Raw genomic sequence first — 19,329 nt, 5'->3', positions numbered from 1 at the left:
TACACTTGAAAGACTTGTAACAGATTTCATACCAATCCCCCAGTGCTGATTGGACAGGCATGACAAATGATTGATGGGGCACTGCTCCCTTTTGCACCACTGTTGCAATGGACCTGGCTAATATCCACCAATGTCAGATTAGCCTGAATTGACGAATGGCACAGGAGGGAATGAGGAATGGTTAGAGATGCATAGGGACAAGCAACAGTGGCTACAAGGGGTCTAAGAGAGAGGCTTTCTACACCATCACTTACCTGATCCCTTTAATGAGAAATATCAGGAACTGAACTGGGGACTTTGCAAATGCTCTGCAGCAAACACTCTGAAACTGATCCACAGCCCCTTCCCATAATGCTATGCTTGTGTGAAACTAATGTGTCTGTCCAAACAATAATCACATATAGCAAAAAACGTAAAGACCAACAATAAAACTTTTTTCAAATACATTAGAAGCAGGAAACCAGCCAGGGAGGCAATGGGGCCCTTGGATGACCAAGGGGTAAAAGGAGCAGTAAAGGATGATAGGGAAATGGCTGAGAAGCTGAATGCATATTGTTGGATGCAGCTCCTTAACTAAAGGCCTGGTGGAAAAGCTGTGAAGGCAATTTTTGGCCACTGTGTGACAGAGTTTTGGACTGGATGGGCCATTGGCCTGATCCAACATTGGCTTCTCTTATGTTCTTACTTCCCCCTAGTCTACTGGTATATATGCTTCCCAGGACCAGAGAGTATACTCTTTGCCTCCCAGAACCAGACATTATATAATACATGTAAATTGCCTGAATTTAAAGGATGGTCTAATAGGCTGGTGGTGCTTTTAAAACTTTTTAAAAAGTTTTTAAAGTAAGTTTTTAAAACTTACAGGGCCTGTAATTCTGACCTCTTCCACCAGGCCTTTAGTTAAGGAGTTGCATCCAACAACTAAGACTCTGCCCAATTCCACCATCAATAGCCTGTGCTTCGCCAAACTGTAATAACAACTGCTGACTGTATTTTTAGTATGTCTGTTGCTATTACTATCTCGCCATTGCTGTATAAGCTGATAACTAGCACTTTAAGTCTCTTTTTATGGTTATATTTATAATTGTTGTTTTATTTGTCAAATTTTATGTAAGCTACCCTGAGCCTGCCCTAGTGGGGAGGGTGGGGTATAAATCAAATTAAAATAAATAAATAAATATTTAATTCAGTGCAGGTTTAAACTGAAAACAGACTAATGTAGATTTTCCATTTCCATTACTCATGGGAGCTTGACCTGGACTCCTCAAGCACAAGGACCCTTATTTTCTAGGTAACTACATATACGTAAGTGGTGCTGGCTGCAAATATGTGGGAGGATCCTTAGCTCAGTGGCAGAGTATTTTCTTTGCATGCATATAGAAGATCCCAGTTCCCAGCATCTCCAATGAAAAACTTTCTGCATCTTCATGTAAAAGAATCAGATAATTTGTGATATGAAAGACCTCAGCCTGATACACTGGAGAGTCACTCACAGCCAATCAGACTAGACAGTACTGACCTTTACAGTCTGATTGGGGGTAACACAACTTCATGTGTGTGAGGAGCAGGATACCTGCTAATTTTGTTAAGGTAATAATGCTTGCTTTACTAATCCCAGGCTCTGATCACACCACTGAGGAACTGTGGGCGGGAAGCGAGGCTGTTTGCCCTGGGGCGAACTGATGCGCATTTGCGCGATCAGACTTCCGCCTGCCCGCCCCGCAGTTCCACATAATACTTCCCTTTCTCTGGTGGTTCTTTGCGCCGCTCCTGCGGCGCAACGAGACACCCCACCAATGACTCCGGGACACCAGACAGATGTGTCTGTCTGATCGCGTCCCTTTAATCCACCGGGGAATCATTTGCCTGCCGCAGCTTCCGCTCCATATGATCACAGCCCCAATCACCCATCCTCGGTGGGACTTTTCACAAATGAAGGCCAAGCTAAAGTTACATTAATAATAAACACAATAAAACATAAGATTATTTTACTATAAATTTATCACTGTTAAATAAACATAAATGTAGATTAAGCTAATCTACCTGTCCTTTACAGCTGGTTGTAAATAATAAGAACTTGAAAGAGGGGAGGCTTGGTGAATTCTTCAGCTGAGAAAGGCATACATGTTAAGCATCTGAGCACTTTTGAATTTTTGAAAACAGTTAGTAGGTGCCACCATTAAATGGCTGCCATGGCAGTGGGAGACATTCACAAAATATTGAAAGGTTCTAAGTATCAACTTATGATGGAAGCAGTTGTTTGTCAATGTGAGCTCTTTGCTTTGCAGAAAAAGAAACTGGGCACTGGGAAAAACACTGGTGGATATCATGGTACCCAGTTAGGGAGGAAGAGGAGGAGGAGATTGGATTTATACCCCACCCTTCACTACCCAAAGGAGTCTCAGAGTGGCTTACAAACTCCTTTCCTTTCCCCTCCCCACAATTATTATTATTATTTATTTATTATATTTATACCCCGCCCATCCCGCAAGCAGGCTCAGGGCAGCGAACAAAATGGTACAATGTACCTGATTGACATACATAAAACTTAAAAACGCTATAAAATCTCATAAGCAATTACTTTAAAACATAAGTTACAGTTAACAATAAAGTGCAAACAGTATTACACATTAGATGGCGTGCTTCCAGATCTCGTTCTATGTTATTCCACCGCTCATCATCCTCGCGCCGGAAGGCCTAGCGATACGTCAGGACCAGATCTAAGATCCGAGCATTTGCTAGGATCGTTGGTGGTAACAGTAGTGGCGGCTCCTATTGAAAGGCCTGGTGGGCTCCATCTTGCAGGCCCTGCGGAACTGTAAAAGGTCCCGCAGGGCCCTGATCTCCTCCGGGAGCTCATTCCACCAGCAAGGAGCCACCACTGAAAAGGCTCTGGTCCTGGTACTGGTGAGCCTGTGAGGTAGGTGGGGCTGAGAGAGCTCTGATAGAAACTGCTCTTTTTCAAGAACAGCTGTGCCAGAACTATGGTTTGCCCAAGGTCATCTAGCAGGTGCAAGTGGAGGAGTGGGAAATCAAACCCAGTTCTCCCAGATTAGAGTCCGCACACTTAACCACTGCACCAAACTGCACCACAAAACAGAATTTAATTTAATTCTGGGTTAGAAATGAGAACTGAGTGACTTAGCATGTATAGTGAGATAAGAACCCAAAATCTATGTTAGGCCCTGGGGGTTCTATTGTCCAGAGTGTTGTAGTAATTTGTAATTCAGCAGTCTAGTCTCTTGTTCCAGTCTGTTTCTGAAATTCCTTTGCAATAAAACAGCTACTTTGAGGTCCTCCACTGAGTCACCTGAGAGGTTAAAACATTTTCCTACTGGTTTCTCAGTTGTGTGGTTCTTGATGACAGATATGTGCCCATTTATCCTTTGATGTAGGGTTTGGCCTGTTTGCCCCATGTAGAGAACTGAAGGGCATCGTTGACATTTCACGGCATATACAGCGTTAGAAAATGAGCAAGTGAATGTGCCTGAGATGGTGTAATAGATGTTTTTAGGTCCAGTGATTGTGTTGTCTGGGTGTATGTGACAGCAAAGTTGGAATCTGGGTTTATTGCTAGCTCTGGTACCAGTGTCCATGTCCAAATTAGATGTTGTATTATTGTGGATAAGGAGTTGTTTAAGACTGTGAAAGAGAGCTGTCATTCAGCAGAGGTTGTAAATAGGGATGGGCACGAACTGCATTTTTGCAGTTCAGTTCATGGTTTGTGGCAGAACCATGAACTGAACCATGAACCTACATGAACCAATATGACAGTTCATGAAATGAGCCAGTTCGTGTAGGTTCATGAGCCATTTAAAGTTTAAACCCCTGTTTTCTGCTCCACTTTGACAGGGGGCAGAAAGCAGGGGTTTAAATGGTTTCAAGCCATTTAAACCCTCCGGTTCTGCCCCCCCCCCCCAAAAGTGGCAGGAAGCAGATTGGGAGGGTTTGAGCATCTGGAATCCATTTAACCCTTTTGTTTTGCTCCCTGCCACTTTCAAATAAAGGGGAGCAAAACCAGAGGGTTAAATATGGGGGTGAAGTGCATACTGGGGGGCATTTTACCCCTTCCTTTCTGCTGGCTGCGGAGAGCTGTGGCCAGCAGACAGGAGGGGTGAAGTGCCCTCTGTGAGGCACTTCACCCTTTCCTTTCTGCTGGCTATTTCCCCCCATATTTAGAAGGATTATATTAGGAATACAACACACTGGCGTCAAATCTGAAGGATTATTTATCATATTACAGGTATTTATGTAAGATTTGAATCTTTGGTGTTACTGAATTATCTAAATATTTGTGAGGAAGCTACAATGTTATTAGTTTGGCACTTTTTATTAGCAGTGAAAATGATACTGTCAAAGCACTGGAAATCTGTAATACTAATAATGCAAAAAATGCTAATTAAAGTTCTGAATTTGACAAAGGAATGGATTTGCTTCACTTCTCTGACGAAAAGATTGATGCCATTTGTTTTAGACTGGGACAGTAATTCCAATCTTTTTTTTAAAATATATTTTATTCAAAAATGTTTTAAAATAAAAGAATATACTAAAGAGAAAAGATAGGAAAGAAAAATAAAAGAAAGTGCATACGATATAAAGAAATATTTAAAAAGTTACTTCCAATTTTTTTCTGCGACAAATATAAGTAAAATTACAAATTTAACTCTTACTTTGTGTACACAGCAAAACCTCCCCTACATTATAAAATCCTTTTCTTCTCTAATCCACATATCCACAAGTCATCAGTTTACACACGAACACCAATTTCTTGCATAAAGTCTATAAGGGGAACACTAATTCCAATCTGATTAGAATGAGGAGAACAATATTTTTAATAAATAAAATAATTTAATTCTTTTTTAAAAAATTAAAGAAGATATCTTTACATGTATTTCAGCCCTGCACTATTTCTCTAACAAACTGCAGTTGTTGCTGTTGTTGTTTTCCTGAAGGAAGTGGTCTAGCCCTTTCCTAAACAGCCAAAGAGAACTGAGATGATTACAGTTTAGAAAATTAGTCCATGAGCAGAACAGAACAGACTGGAATCTAGCAGAGAAATTGGCAGTCAGGCTCTGTTCTTGTTTTAGCTTTAGAGATACAGAAAATTCTGGACGTGGCTCTTGCAGCAAAGAACCCAGAAACCTAGCAGACTTTACAAATGTGCCCTTGTTGCTTACTTTAACTGAGTCCTCCATATCTTTTCAAACTTGCTTAATGGATATTTCACACATTATCTGGGATTGCTGAGATTTTAAATGTAAATACAATTGCCAGATGGACTTACTCTGATCAGACTTCTCACTTATGGGTCAAGCCTCTTCAACAGATCATCTCAATGTTGCTGTTCAGTGTTAAACTTGAATACTTTCCTCATTCCTCTTCCTTCTTCACCAACCCCAGACTGCATCTAATTGCCCTTTTAAGTCTCCTTCCAATGTGCATTGTTCCAGCCTCCATCCTGATTGTCCTCTGGCCCCACTGTTGCCAGGCCCTAATGCCCAACATGTTTGCAACTTCACCTAGGGGAAGCTCCCATGCCAACCATCCTTGTCCTACCTTCTGATACACAGCCAGACAACCCAGCCAGCTGCCCCAGTGAGCAAGCCTGTCAGCCTCTCCCAGCCAGCCCAGTTTGTCACTGCTGTCCCTTCACAACCTCCAACAGCCAAGACATCATGGGGGCCAGTCTTGGGGACACCCTAGATTCCCACAACCAAGCTTTCAGGACTCTGCCACACACATAGATGTACCAAGAAGTAAGTCTCAAAACTCAATGTAAAATATTCATTTTTTTTCTCCCTTCCCCTTCCTTTGAACATTGAAGGTTGTGTCAGCTCCAGACATGATGGCAGGATGAGCAACATGCTATTGCATGTATCATTTCCCCACAATTCAACCCATTCAGGTTCTTCTGAGGCAAAAGAATATTTGAGTCCCATAATTATTACCTGTAATGAAGATGTGAGCCAAATCAGCATGCAATCTAATCAGGCATCTAAAATTTAATGTCTCTCACATTAACTGGTGGCTTTAGGTTCAATGCAACTACACCATCATGTTAAATGAAAATTTGTTGCAAGAAGGAAAGGAACTAAATCATGTTTGTGTTTGCAGATTTAGAAGATGAACATGACTGCCAACAGTTTAGCAAATTTTGCTCCTGATAAGATCTCACCACACCTGCCCTTATTTATACAGAAGTCTTTGAGATTCGTTTATTGAAGTTTTACAGTTAATTTTGTTTCTGTGCCATTTCCCCTTCAAAAATAGGGATATACAGATGTGAAGAATTCACTCTGAAATATATACAAGAAGGAAACAATTGTGAAGAATTGCAGGAAGCAATTCTGAACTTTGTGGGGTACAGTTATAAGCTAACATTTGCTCATTCTCTTCAAATTTACAGATATAAAATAACGAGCTGTCACATGTAGTGGAAAATATCTCTTTCTCATTGTCTAATGTAAAGAAAGAGAGATACGGTTACAGTCACTTATTTTATTAAATGCTCTGGAAAGGGATAAATAATTAATGCCTAAATTAAATGAGGATGACATTTAAATTGGCTGACAAGACAGTGACAAATGAACTCAAAACTGTCTAACCTAAGGAACCTTCTGTTGGCAAAGTAATTAACACAGCAATGGTGCACAATCTGATTAAAGAGTAGATAAAGGTTTATTTAGGAATTAATATACTTGAGGTGGGTTCCTAACTACATCTCTAGCTGAGAGAGAGGGTGAGACTGAGTGTGGCACTTCTGAGAAGAAGGAGGGAATTGCCCTGAGAGTAGCAATCTGGAGACAGGCAAAGAATGACACTTGAAAGGAGAGAAGGGGCTGACCTCACTATCCTACCTAATTGTCTTCTTGCTGGCCCTGCAGGGGTTGTCTTCTCTTCTTCTTTGTACACCAGACATTGCCTTTTCCAACACCTTCCTCTTACTTAAGTGGTTGAAGCCACGTAAGTTGGAGGAGGATCCCTTCATATTTCACTCACTGTAGGCTAAAATCTGCCTATCAGTGGCATGCCAAGTCGGGATGCAGTTCACCCCCATGCAGCCTGAGGAAGTCAGCTGGAGGGTGCTTGAAGCTAACATCATGCTGCCTCCAGCTGAACATCTTTTTATTTCTAAACTGCAATTCTGGCTGCAGCCAGTACGGGCAGAGGGAAGTCTCAGCATACCAAACAACGAGGAATTTCACATTACCCTTTTTAAGTCGTTTTGAAGCCATTTTTGATCCGTCGTGGAGTAAACTGGTATAGGGTGCCATTTCACACATGACTTTCCCCTTCCGGTAAAGAGCTGGATCTGAAGCGGTTTGCCATTTCAGACTGCACCGCTTTTCCCCCATCGTTTTTTGCCCACATGGGCGATCTCTGGCTTTTTTTTAACGTTAGCTTTAGAGCGCTATAGCGCTATAGTGCTATAACACAACACTCCAGGCATTCCAATGGGGTTGATATAACGCTGTTCCATTATAGTGTTATACCGGTATAGCACTATAAAGCGAACGTAAAAAAAAAAAAAAGCCGGAGATCACCCACGTGGGTGAAAAACGGCGGGAAAAAGCACATCGGAACCGGGAGACAAAACTGAAGACTACTTGGAAGCAGTTGACAGGTAAAACGCTTCAGCCCTGTTTCCTAAACGGGACAGAAGTGTTTGTGTGTGAAATTACAAATATATTCCGATAGGGAACTGGTTCTAAAACAGTTCTGTCTGAAATGACAGACCAGAAACCGTTTGGGAACCATTCCGGATTATATTGTCTGTCTGAAATTCCTCAACATTCTAGGATTGACTACCCATCTTGATCTAGGGTCGGCTAGATTTCCTTTCTCCAAGGCTGAAGCAAACTTAGAGCCAATGCCAGGCTGAGAGCTGCTACAATAATTGTCAGCCTGCAGGTAATTTTCTCCAGTAGTCTAGCCTTTCTCTCTTCCTTTCCTTGCACCCAGCTCAGCCAGATCTTGCAAAGCAATAGTTAGGGTGATGCAACCTTTCCATCTCTTAATTTCCATCTCTTAATAAAACAACCTTTCCCTGTCTTAATTTCTCTCCCTCTTTTCCACACGTTTCTCATTAATTTTTATCTCACTTCATTTAATTTTTCTGTGTCTCCCCTCCCTTTATTTTCACTCCTTGGGTCTCAAGACTTTCTCATACCTAACCTGCTTGGTGACAGAATGTATTTAAGAGTACTACAGAAGCAAACCTTTATTAATATATGAACAGAAGGGGGGGGGGACTTAATATTTCTCCATTATCTAACTAAGTAGCGAAAGATGCTTCCCTCCTCCACCACCCGTTACATGCATGATAATGGAACATTAATGTGGTTTACTGGTTATACATGTGGAACAGAAATTACAATTCCTAGTTCAGGCCTGGACTGTTAATCATTATTGTGCTGGTGGAAGATCGGATAGTCCTTTGTAAAGGCTACTTTGCTATATGACAAATGATGTGATTTAAAAATATATAATTAAAAATGAGTTTTATAACAAATACTATACCCCGTCTTTCTCCCCAGTGGGAACCCAAGGCTGCATTATTCTCCTGTCCTCCATTTGATCCTCACAACAGCCTTGTGAGGTAGGTCTGGCTGAGAGTGTGTCACCCAGTAACCTTCCATAGTGGGTTGGGGTTCTGAGAATTAGAGACTCATGACAGGGTGCTTAAAAGCAGGGTGCTTAACTCAGAAAATAACACAACATGTTTGAAAACGAGCCACTTACCCCAGAATAATGATGGAAGTTACAGTGCCAAAAATGAAGTGAAACTGGAACACCCTGAACACCACAGAGACCCTGACCTTTAGTTGCTGCTGTGTGGGGGGGGTTTGTCTCACCTGGACCAGGATTTTTCCATGCCTTTCAATTCTGGCCATGGAGCTCCCATAATCATCCTGAAGCTAATGCCCAGTTTTGAGTCTCCTAGCTTTATTCTATGATGAGTTATGCGTGCCAGTGTGGTGTAATGTGGTGTAATGGTTAAAGTGTCAGATTAGCATCTCAGAAATCCAGGTTCAAATCCCCACTCTATCATGGAAACTTGCTGGGTGACCTGGGGCCAGTCAGACACTCTCAGCCTAACCTACTGCACAGAGTTATTGTGAAGATAAAATGGAGGACAGGAGAATGATGTAAGCCGCTTTGGGTCTCCATTGGGGGGAAAAGTGGGATATAAAGTAAGTAAATAAATAAACAAGCATGGACAGACAGTTCAATTCTTTTATTACTGTAGATTAATGGTAACAGCAAGCCAAGTGATTTGTTCGTTTTGTTATGATATTTGGTTTGGATCAGGGTCATATGGTGGGGCCCAGATGGAATCTTTATCCAGGGGCATATGGTGACCTTGGCAGCTCTGGGGATGTGTGAGAGGCATTTAAAATTAGGTTAGATGTGTGACTGTGATTGCAGTAGATCATTTTCCTCCCCCTAATGAAGGAGCAAGGCCAGCAGTCTGTGGGATCCAGTTCCCCCTCTGAAGTCATAAAAGGAGATGTGAGCATGGTACAACAAGGTCTTTCCTAGTACTAGATCCTAATATTGGAGATTCACATTAAGTTCTTGTACAGAAAGTACTCCTTTACTCATTGAAGAATTAAATTGGCAGTGGATGCAGTGATGGCCACTAGCTAGAGTGATTTAAAGGGATTAGATAGATCTGTAAAGGAGAGGTCCAACAGCACCTTCTAGCCATGACGCTACTAACCAATCACAACATGACGTTGTGGGAAGTACCAATGCTGGGAAGTTCCAAGGTAAGCATTCTGCAACAGAGGCAACTGCTTCTGAATGGGAGCTCTCAGAAGAGGTGAAGGTTATGTCTCTTGGACTCGTCAGAAGTAGCTCCTGCATCCAAGATGTGAAAGAAAGCAATGTCTGGCTCTTTGCTTTGGGGAAACAGATCTTGTTTTGTTTCAGTTTCCAAAGGAAGGGGATAGTTACAGAGGATAGTCGAGTTGCTCTGGAGTAGAAGAGCTATATTTGAATCCAGCAGCACCTTGGAGACCAAACAAGATTTTCAGGGCATGCACTTTCAAGAGTCAAAGCTTGCTTTGTCAGATGTTTGTCAGATATCTGACTTTTCATATCTGATGAAGGGAGCTTTGACTCCCGAAAGCTTATACCCTGAAAGTCTTTTTGGTCTCTAAGGTTGCTGCTGGACTGGAATCTAGCAAAGGAAGGGGAGTGTATTCCGTCCACATGGCTGCAGAAAGAGCCCACAGATCTAAGAAAGTCTTATTTTATAGCAACGCCACAAGCCACCCTTATCCTGCTTGGTGACATAATGTGTAAGAATAGTATAGTAGCAAACCTTTGTTGATATTATGAACAGAAGGCACTGGGTTTGCTGGGCACTGTACATTGCACTGGTTCTGCTGGGATTCCAAACCCCACCCCCTTGCTTGGACTGATTCTGTGCTTGACATCTGCAGGCATTGTCACAATGGCACTGGGTTTGTTGGGCACTGTACATTGCACTAGTTCTGCTGGGCTTCCAACCCCAACCCCCCCGACTGTGTTTCTGTGCTTAACATCAGCTGGCTTTGCCACAATGGCACTGGGTTCTGCTGGGCTGGAATGGTTTTGAAAAGTACTGAGACTTACTTAGTGAATTCAGCTCTCTTACTTTATTCAGAGAAGAACAAGACAAGGAAGCTGGCTCGCAGGCCAGCTTATATGCCCCAAGGAAAACACACACACACACACCCCACACCCATGAATGGTCTATTTACACTGATTAGATTATGCCTGGAGACCCTAGGTTCCCAAATGGCTGGGAACTAGGATCTGCGCTTCTCTCCTGACTGCATGTGGAACCGGCCGAAACTGGATTGAGCACATGGCTAGGTCAAGACACAACAGGTTTAAAGAGGAAAAACTGTGCACTGGTCGGGGGTGCTGAACCCCAGCTCAACTCTCTAGGATCACACACCTAACCTCCTGGGCTTATGTCTTCTCTCCTGGCAACACCCTACCTGGATCTGGCTTTTTAAAATCTCTGCTGAAGATTCCACTGTCCAGCTATGATGATGTTATACCTGGCAGGATTGTATAGCATTCACACAACCTGACCCCCCCCCCAATGATTCCACCCAGATGATGCAATTGCTTTAGTACCAGAAGTTTACATTTTTCAGTGCAGTATGAATGCTCAGAGCATTTAAAGGTAATAATGCATACAGTTCAGATTGCCCATATTAATTTCTATGCAATGTAGTGGCCTCGTTGATGAACATAAGTAAGTCTAACTGATTAAAAAGGGGCATGGACATGTCGATTTTCAGAGAATCTCATATTTGTTGGGGAAGGTTGGAGAGGGAGATTAAGGTACTACGTTGTGTCTTGGCAGGTGACACTAGCATACAAAAGTAGAAACATTTGAGGAACAATTAATATGAAATGTCCATAATGCTGATAACAAGTCAGGCTCTACAAATAAAGCATAAGGTTTATAAACTACTGCCTAGAAGGGCCAAGCAAAACAGCCATTTCACATTTTCAACACTAACATGGAAAGGCAAGGTCACCCTAGGGTCAGATCGGGGTGTGTGTGTGTCTCTGTTCCCCCCAAGTATGGTAAACACTTAAGACTGAGCGCTGCTAGGCTCATCTGCCGCATCATCTGCAAACTTTGATTGTTGTTTTCTTCATGGTTTGGAAACAACATAAAAGCTTCCCCGTGTGTTGTCCAGTTTTTCTGAGAGTTATTCAGGAACTACGAAATGTATCCATCGTCAAAGAACCAGCATAAAGTGGAAGTGGGAAAAATAAGCAGTGCTCAGGCCTTACATAACTGTTTGGAAAAGGGCAAGCTGGCCTCCAGGGCCACAACCCAGAACAAGCATGAACTCAGATCAAGTCTGTGCATTTTTGTGTCATGTGCTGTGAGACTGTGGACAAGTGGGGGGGGGGGTTAAACAGCGTAATGAACTACTTGGGACTTTTGATATATTTTTAAAATTTTGATTTTTAAAAAATTTGTAGACAGTCAGATTCAGCCTGTCACAACATCGGAGGAGGAAGAAAGAGAATTCGTATTTATTTAAGTTTGAAAAGCCTTATGTAGGCTCTTGGGTATGTCTAAAGGTATTCTCTTGACTGTGGCCTTTAGTTTGTCATGAACACTTTTGTTCATTTTTACTCCACTATATGAGATGAAGTTCCTTGTATCTGTGCTTACTTACTGTAACTTATAATAATTGAAGTGAAGTGCTTTATGGCTTTGTTCTGTGAGTGCTGGATTTCCATGGTTACAAGTTAAAAAAAATTACAGTGCAATCCTTAACAGAGTTATACCCTTCTAAACTTATTGACTTCAATGAACTTAAAGGGGTGTAACTGTGATGAGGACTGCAGTGTTGGACTATGTCTCAAAAACTATTCTTTAAAAATAAACAGTCCTGTGAATAAAGCTTATGAAAGAATCTGGTGTACACACTGAATATACATTTTCCCCCTTTGCATAAATGAGCCAGGGCTCTTAACTATAAAAGGGCAAAGATGTTATTTTCTATCTCGTATATCTGAATCTCAGACTGCATTTATAATAAAATGACAAGAAAGAGCATATGTAAAACACTCCGGAAGGTATGAGACTGGATAGTGGATTAATGTAGCTGAGCTGTGAAAAAGAGAAAAACAAAATCATGTAAATGGTTAAGAGAGGGCTACTCTTGAAACAGAAACCGAGGAGCCTTTTTCAACCAGGGTGGAAAGATAACTTCTTGGTTTTGTAGTATTGTGTGGCAAAGACAGGAAATGGGGAGAGATGAACTGATTGGTAAGCAAGAGCAAGATCAGAAATGCTACCCTGTCTGCCCTCAAGGATTCTTGAAGCTCTTAGGGGCTTGATCAGGCGAAGTTCTCCTCCCCTTGAGGCTAATTTCTCCTCCCCTCGATTCACCTCTCCTCTACCCCCTTTAACTGTCAGCTCCTGTAATATGTTCAGCCTTCTTCAGGCGGGGAGCGGGGCTGCTTCTTTTGGTAAATTTGCAAAGTTCTTTTTTTTTTTTTGCATGCCCACAAGTTTCCTGGAGCAGCCAGCCAGTGGGTCACTAGATGAGCAGTGCTCTTTTCTTTGAGTTTCCATGTTGCTGCACTCAGATGTGCAGGTGATGCCTGAGGCCTTGTCACAGAATGGCAACAGCCCACTGGCAAGGCCTCTTGGTACCTGATGTGTGACAGGCTCAATTGCACAGCAAGCAAGTAGAGAGGGACCATGGCTCAGAAGTAGAGCATCTGCTTTGGTCTGCAGAAGGTCCCAGGTTCAATTCCCAGCATCTCCAGTTAAAAGGATCAGCTAGCAGGTGAGGTGAAAGACCTGGGAGAGCTGCTGCCAGTCTGAGTAGACAATTCTGACCTTGATGGACCAAGGGTCTGATTCAGTATAAGGCTGCTTCATGTGTTCAAAGACTGTTAGAGGCTGAAACAAGATGCAGGAATATGATGGCACCTGACCATTACTGCCAAAATGGTTCCTCCCCCAAACTTTGTTCACTAAAGCATGAAAGGGAAAAATGTTTTCAAAGCTTTAGGCTTCCCATCCCAGTGTTTTTCTCTCTTTACATCTCATGTCAATTTCATTCTGTGTTGACAATCCCCCCCTCCCTATTTTGTTTGCATGCAGCACCGAAATCCTTTTTTTTTTTTTGCACTGGGAATACTGCTGTTTGCCTCCTATCCGATCCCCCTTTCAAGTAAATGCCAGCAGGGAACTAAACCTCCTACATCTCCTATTAAACTTTCCCCCAATTGTTTTAATTTTTTATTCAGCAATCCAAGACTCATGCCACTTGTCCAAGAAAAGGGGGGTGTGGAGCTTGTACACTGATGAAGGGGAGGATAACGGAAGGTGAAAAGTGGGCACAATGACCTTGATGTGTGTGGGGAGCAACCTTCGAGGAGTGACAAAAGGGTGTGGGGGGAAATCTGAGGGAATCTGTATGCTTTTGAATTACCTTTGGCTTGGAAGCAAAACAAGGGGAAAACTGGCACAAAAGCACTCTCAGAAAACCCATAGAAACAGCAATCAGAAAGCGAACTGAGCACTGAAGGGAAGAAAATCAATGCAGAACGACAACCTGATGGACATGCATGGTGAAAGCGAGGGAAAACACGCATAATAAGCCTTGATCTCTTGGGGGGGGGGAAGAGTGAAGGTGATCAAACAAGCATTTGTTTGCATGGTTGCATGGCAAACTGGTAAAACCTGAATCCTGGTTTTACAAACTAACCACAGTTAAAAAAATAAGCCATGGTTTTTGCTATGTTTGTTCTGTGCCATGTATTGGCATAGTTAGAGATTTATTTAGCAAGCAGATTAGTTAGAAGGCCTATTGAAGTCTGATAGGACGGGAGTGGGGGATCTAGAATATTGTCCTGTCCTCATAGAACAAAATTCCTAGCTGTTCCTTGTATAGGCAGGCACCATCAGTTAGAGTTACCATGAATTCTCATCATGCTGAGAGTAACGTGATGCAGAGTGGCAGGGGTAGCAACATAGTGGTAGCAACATAAGCTTTCACTAAACTGTGATGACAGATGACAGCAATTATGATCTCCACACAATGACATGGGTTGCATGTGTTTCATTACTAATGGAGCATTCTCTCTGATTCGCTCTCCCTTCCAGATTTTTTTTTAAATCATGACATTTGCTTATTGTTTATGTTCCCTTGTCAGATCATAATCAGGAGCTGCTTCTGAGGCATCTGTTTTACATTCCTAGTTAGCGCCTCACTGAACAATACTCTTAGGAAACCCTTCAGTCACTCAGTAGGCTCATGCCATAGGGAAATGAGTGCCCTCAGTCACATGATCCACTGCATCAAACATCTATTCATTTGCAAAGCGATGGCTAGCCTGTTCAGCGGTTTAATTTTCACCATTGGGCACCGGGGCCAAGAAACTGTATCTTGAGGACAAACTCTGAAAAGAATAGCTGAAAAGAATGTTTAATGAGAATAAATGTTCAGCCTGTCATCAGTCTCAATGAGGGGGGACAAACAGTGTATTTTTATCTGTTCTAAAATTTGTATGGTGCTTTTCTTCCCAGGAAAAACCATGGCGGGTGAGGGTAACTGATACAGCCTTTGGCTCATTCAGTGTCTGGTATCATCACAAGAAAAAATACTCCAGACAAATGTGAGTGCTGCCAACATCTGTTATTATCAACCAGGTTAAAAAAAGTACAAGCACTAGAAACAGTGAAGCTATGTATCACTAGATTCTTGTTGGCTTTTGTGGCATAGATACCTACTGCAGATAACTGAAATACAGTATTTTTTGAATCTGGATGTAGGGAGTTGAAAAATATTGGTATTCCCAGTTATCTGGTTCCAAGTACCAGTTTAGTATTTGGATTTTGCTCATGATTCTGGCTCTATTATTCACTATGGGGAAGCTTGGGGGGGGGGGGGGGGGGGGTTATACAGATTCCATAAAGAAATCTGTGAAGAAAATTCTACACTTTTGACATAACCTTGGTCATTATGACCAGAGTTCATAGTTACTCAGTAATATTCTTCACTACTGAAGAAACCAAAATGCTCGCTAATTAAAAGAAACAATGAGGATTTTTTTTTACATTTACTTTTTTCTCTGTATGACTATGCTAAAGGAATGTAAAAATTGGGCATTAGTAAGTGCCTCACTGGATCAGAATACAAAGCCAGTGTGGTGTCATGGTTATAAAGGTTGAACCAGTATCTGGGAGACCTGGATTCAAATCCCCACTCATGCCATGGAAATTCAATGGGTGACTGTCTGGGAGTGGCTCTATGCCCCCCTGCACTTACTGATGTGTATATGGGGGGGGTCAACAGCGGCATGGCTGCTGGGGGCTGATGAGGCAGAGAGTGTCAGCGGGACCCAGCCCAGTATTTTAGGGAGCGGGTTGGGCAGTCCCAGAAAAGGCAGACTTGGAGCTGCAAGTGGATGTGACATGGAATTGGGCAGACAGAGGATAGCGGGATCCAGGGCCACAGGAGGGTGAGCACAGGTGTGTTGGGAGTGAGAGAGGTTTAGTGGCAAAGCAGCCCTATCACACCTTGGCTCAACAAGCCCTAATGGGAACTAGGTGGAAGTTAGAGGAGGGGCCTGCCAGGTGTGAGGACCCTGCCTTGTAGGAAAGAGGAATGGTGGAGCCTGGGGTTGCCCCCCCTCCGAAGCCTTTTAGGGTCTGGTGGGGAAGCTACCAAGGAAGAAGAGCCTGATTGCACCCCAGAGACACATGGGTGACACCAGGAGACGAAGAATAGGGAGCAGAGTGAAGATAGCCCTCTGCTCTTCACTGTTCTGAGGCACTGTGGGGACCCACCAAGAATGAAAGGCATCTTGGAGGGTGAGGCAGCCTCAGCCTCTTTCCCAGAGCCCCCAAAGCTGGACAGTCAAACGCTCTCAGCCTAACTACCTTACAGGGTTGTTGTGAGAATAAAATTTAGGAGGGAAGAACAATGTATGCCACTTTGGGTCCCCATTGGGGAGAAAAGTGGGGTACAAATGAATTACATAAAAATAAATTCTAGCCTGTCACCAGCCTAAAAATTGGCCACAGCCAAGTGCTTCAGGAAAGTTCAGAGGTAGGGTATGACGGCTATGGCTACTATGATATTTTTCTGTTTTTAGCATCTGGTAACAAAACCATATAGCCAAAACATCTCAGCCTAACTCACTTTACCAGCTGATTGTGAGGAGAAATTGAGGGAAATAGATGATGTCTCAGAGTCACGTGAGAACAGAGGCTAAATGAATGGACTCTCTTTTTGGTCTGTCAGCTCCTTACTTCATGACATATCTGCATAGCTTCTGTTCTGGGATCAGATTCCTGCAATGGGTGACTGTACACTCATATAATGAGTTATCTACTTGTACCTTACTTGTATGGGAATATGGGGAGAACTTGTGCTTTGTTATTCTGGTGTCAAAAAATATTTATATGCTTTGCTAGATCCTAAGGTGAGCTCCCACAAGCTGCTTTGCCCCTGAGTAACAGGCCCTACTAAACATTTCCTTACTGAGGGATATGAGAAAAGTTGCGGGGAAGAGAAGCAGAATTTTTTTTGCAATGGCAGTTCCAAGCTTCTGGAATAAATTAGTATGCCAGTTAACCTCCTTGTTACCATTTAGAAAAAAGAAAGAAAAAAACACCGTGAAAAATCCATCTGTTTCAGAAGACTGGGGGGGGGGGAGGCGTAATTTCATGATGTTTATACATTTTTAATTGTCTGTAATGAATGTTACACTTTATTTATTTATTTATTTTACTGTATTGCTGCAGTTTTTCAGGGCTAGCTATGTTTTATGAAATTATTTATCTTGCCTCAAACAAATGGAATAATTAATTTGTGCACGGGGTGTATGGATGCTTATAACTTGACATTAACTGTTAACGTGGCTTTCACACGGAAGTAGCCTCATGTGCACACTCAGCTATATTTCCATAAAATTACATTGTGTCTTCCTTGTTTTCCCGCTTATACAATATTTAGGTGGGAAGTAAATATATACTGATGGCAATCTTTGGCTTATAGCAAACACCATAATTACACGTAACTCAATTTCTCTCTTTAGATTCCAAGTGTAAATGTAAAGCAAATCAATTAATCTGCCATTACCTATACCTTCATCTTAATTCAAATATTAGTTTAAGAAGTAAATGTGTTCTGCATGATTGTATTGTGCATGATATGTTATTAATCTTTTTGTGTTTGTTTTAAACCTTTTAAGATCATCCTAAACTCCAGTTGAGGGCTTTTTCATGTCCCTGTTTTGTTTTGAATGGTAATAATAAAAAGCCGTATGAAAACACTATTAACTAGGTAAGCTTTAACAGATGAGCCCCTTGGATGTTTTTCATTGTGCACATGTACTGCCGCAGCCCTTGGCTTGTGAGTGCTTGCTTTCTATATGTCACACACACACTCGCGCGCACTCAACAGTACATAAGTAGCACGTTTTAGGAAAGAAACGAACACATACATTTGCATTCGTAAGCCTCAAGGATATTCAGGATGTTCCAAGCATGTCAACAGCACGTCTCACATGAACAGCTTAACATGCGGGGGGTAGGAGGGGATGGATGCATTGTTCAGCATATTCTTTGTGCGTGTGGTATGCATGTACTTCTCAACCTGCCAACACCCGAATACTGGAAACAACACAGGATGCAAGCTCCTTGCAAGGAAAACTTTCATGTAAATGTAAAAATGTACAAGTAGGGCTACTTTTCTTGTTGGCTGTGTTGGATTATTATTAGTGTACTAATCTGGAATCATTGCCAACCCCCAGGCTCCACAGTCACATTCACTAATGGAGACCAGAAACACCACGTATAGGTGTGCTTTTTGGGAACAGTAAACAAGAAATACTTTTTTAAAAAACCACACTTTTGACCATATTGACATGGGACAGGTCAAGGATAATAAAAATATAACTAGTCAGCATGAAACAATCTTGATTAACAATCATTAAACAATCTTCTACAGGAAAATTATGTTAGGAAATCATTTTGCAAAGGAGTCACACAAAACTAGAAAGTATTGAGGAAGATACTGTAACAAGTACAGTCATTGTTTTGTGCAATCCAAGCTCATTTTTTCTATAAGACATCAAGGGCAAGGAGGTGTATTCATTACAAAAACTGTCCATTCATTAAAAGGGTGTCTTTTTTCTTCTCATGAACAATGTGCTTAATAGATATTATTTCTTTGAATACATTATCTCCCAAAGATATACTTCTGGGGAGGGGCAGGTTTAGATGTCGATTTGTTTTGATATTGTCACATGAACTTGAGGGATATATCAAAGCTGAAAATCTCAGTAGGAAATTGATTACCAATTGTCACCACAATATTCAGAATGAAGGACAGTATGGATGCCTTATGAATCTTTCAAAGCATCTGAAATATCAAGGCTATTCTGAAATAAAAGATGGTTGTGTTCTATAGACTATGAGAGAAAGCATAATAAAAATGTCGAATGATGGACTGTTGTTAAAATAACCTCTTACAGCCACAATCCTTAAAATGTTCAAATCAAGCAAGACCTATTTGTTGCGCCACAGCATGGCACCAAAAATCCCACAGATCAATGTACAGCTCAGACCTCAGTAAGAGATCACCCAAGCTGCAGGAGTGGACTGAGAAGTTAGAATGCCCTTGGAGCAAGCTAAGACAAGCAACTCCTGCTGTGCTGGCAGAACTGCCAAGACCACTCAGCTCAAACCAGGCAACAGTTACAATGACAACAGGTGAGCTTATACCTGTGGTTAATAGTTGGCCCAGGTCCAAGCCGCGAAGCCCCTGTTGCTCT

Source organism: Gekko japonicus, unplaced genomic scaffold, assembly GCF_001447785.1.
Source record: "Gekko japonicus isolate JY-2015 unplaced genomic scaffold, Gekko_japonicus_V1.1 scaffold582, whole genome shotgun sequence".
NCBI classification, from domain to species: domain Eukaryota; kingdom Metazoa; phylum Chordata; class Lepidosauria; order Squamata; family Gekkonidae; genus Gekko; species Gekko japonicus.
Note: the sequence above shows the minus strand (reverse complement) of the source record.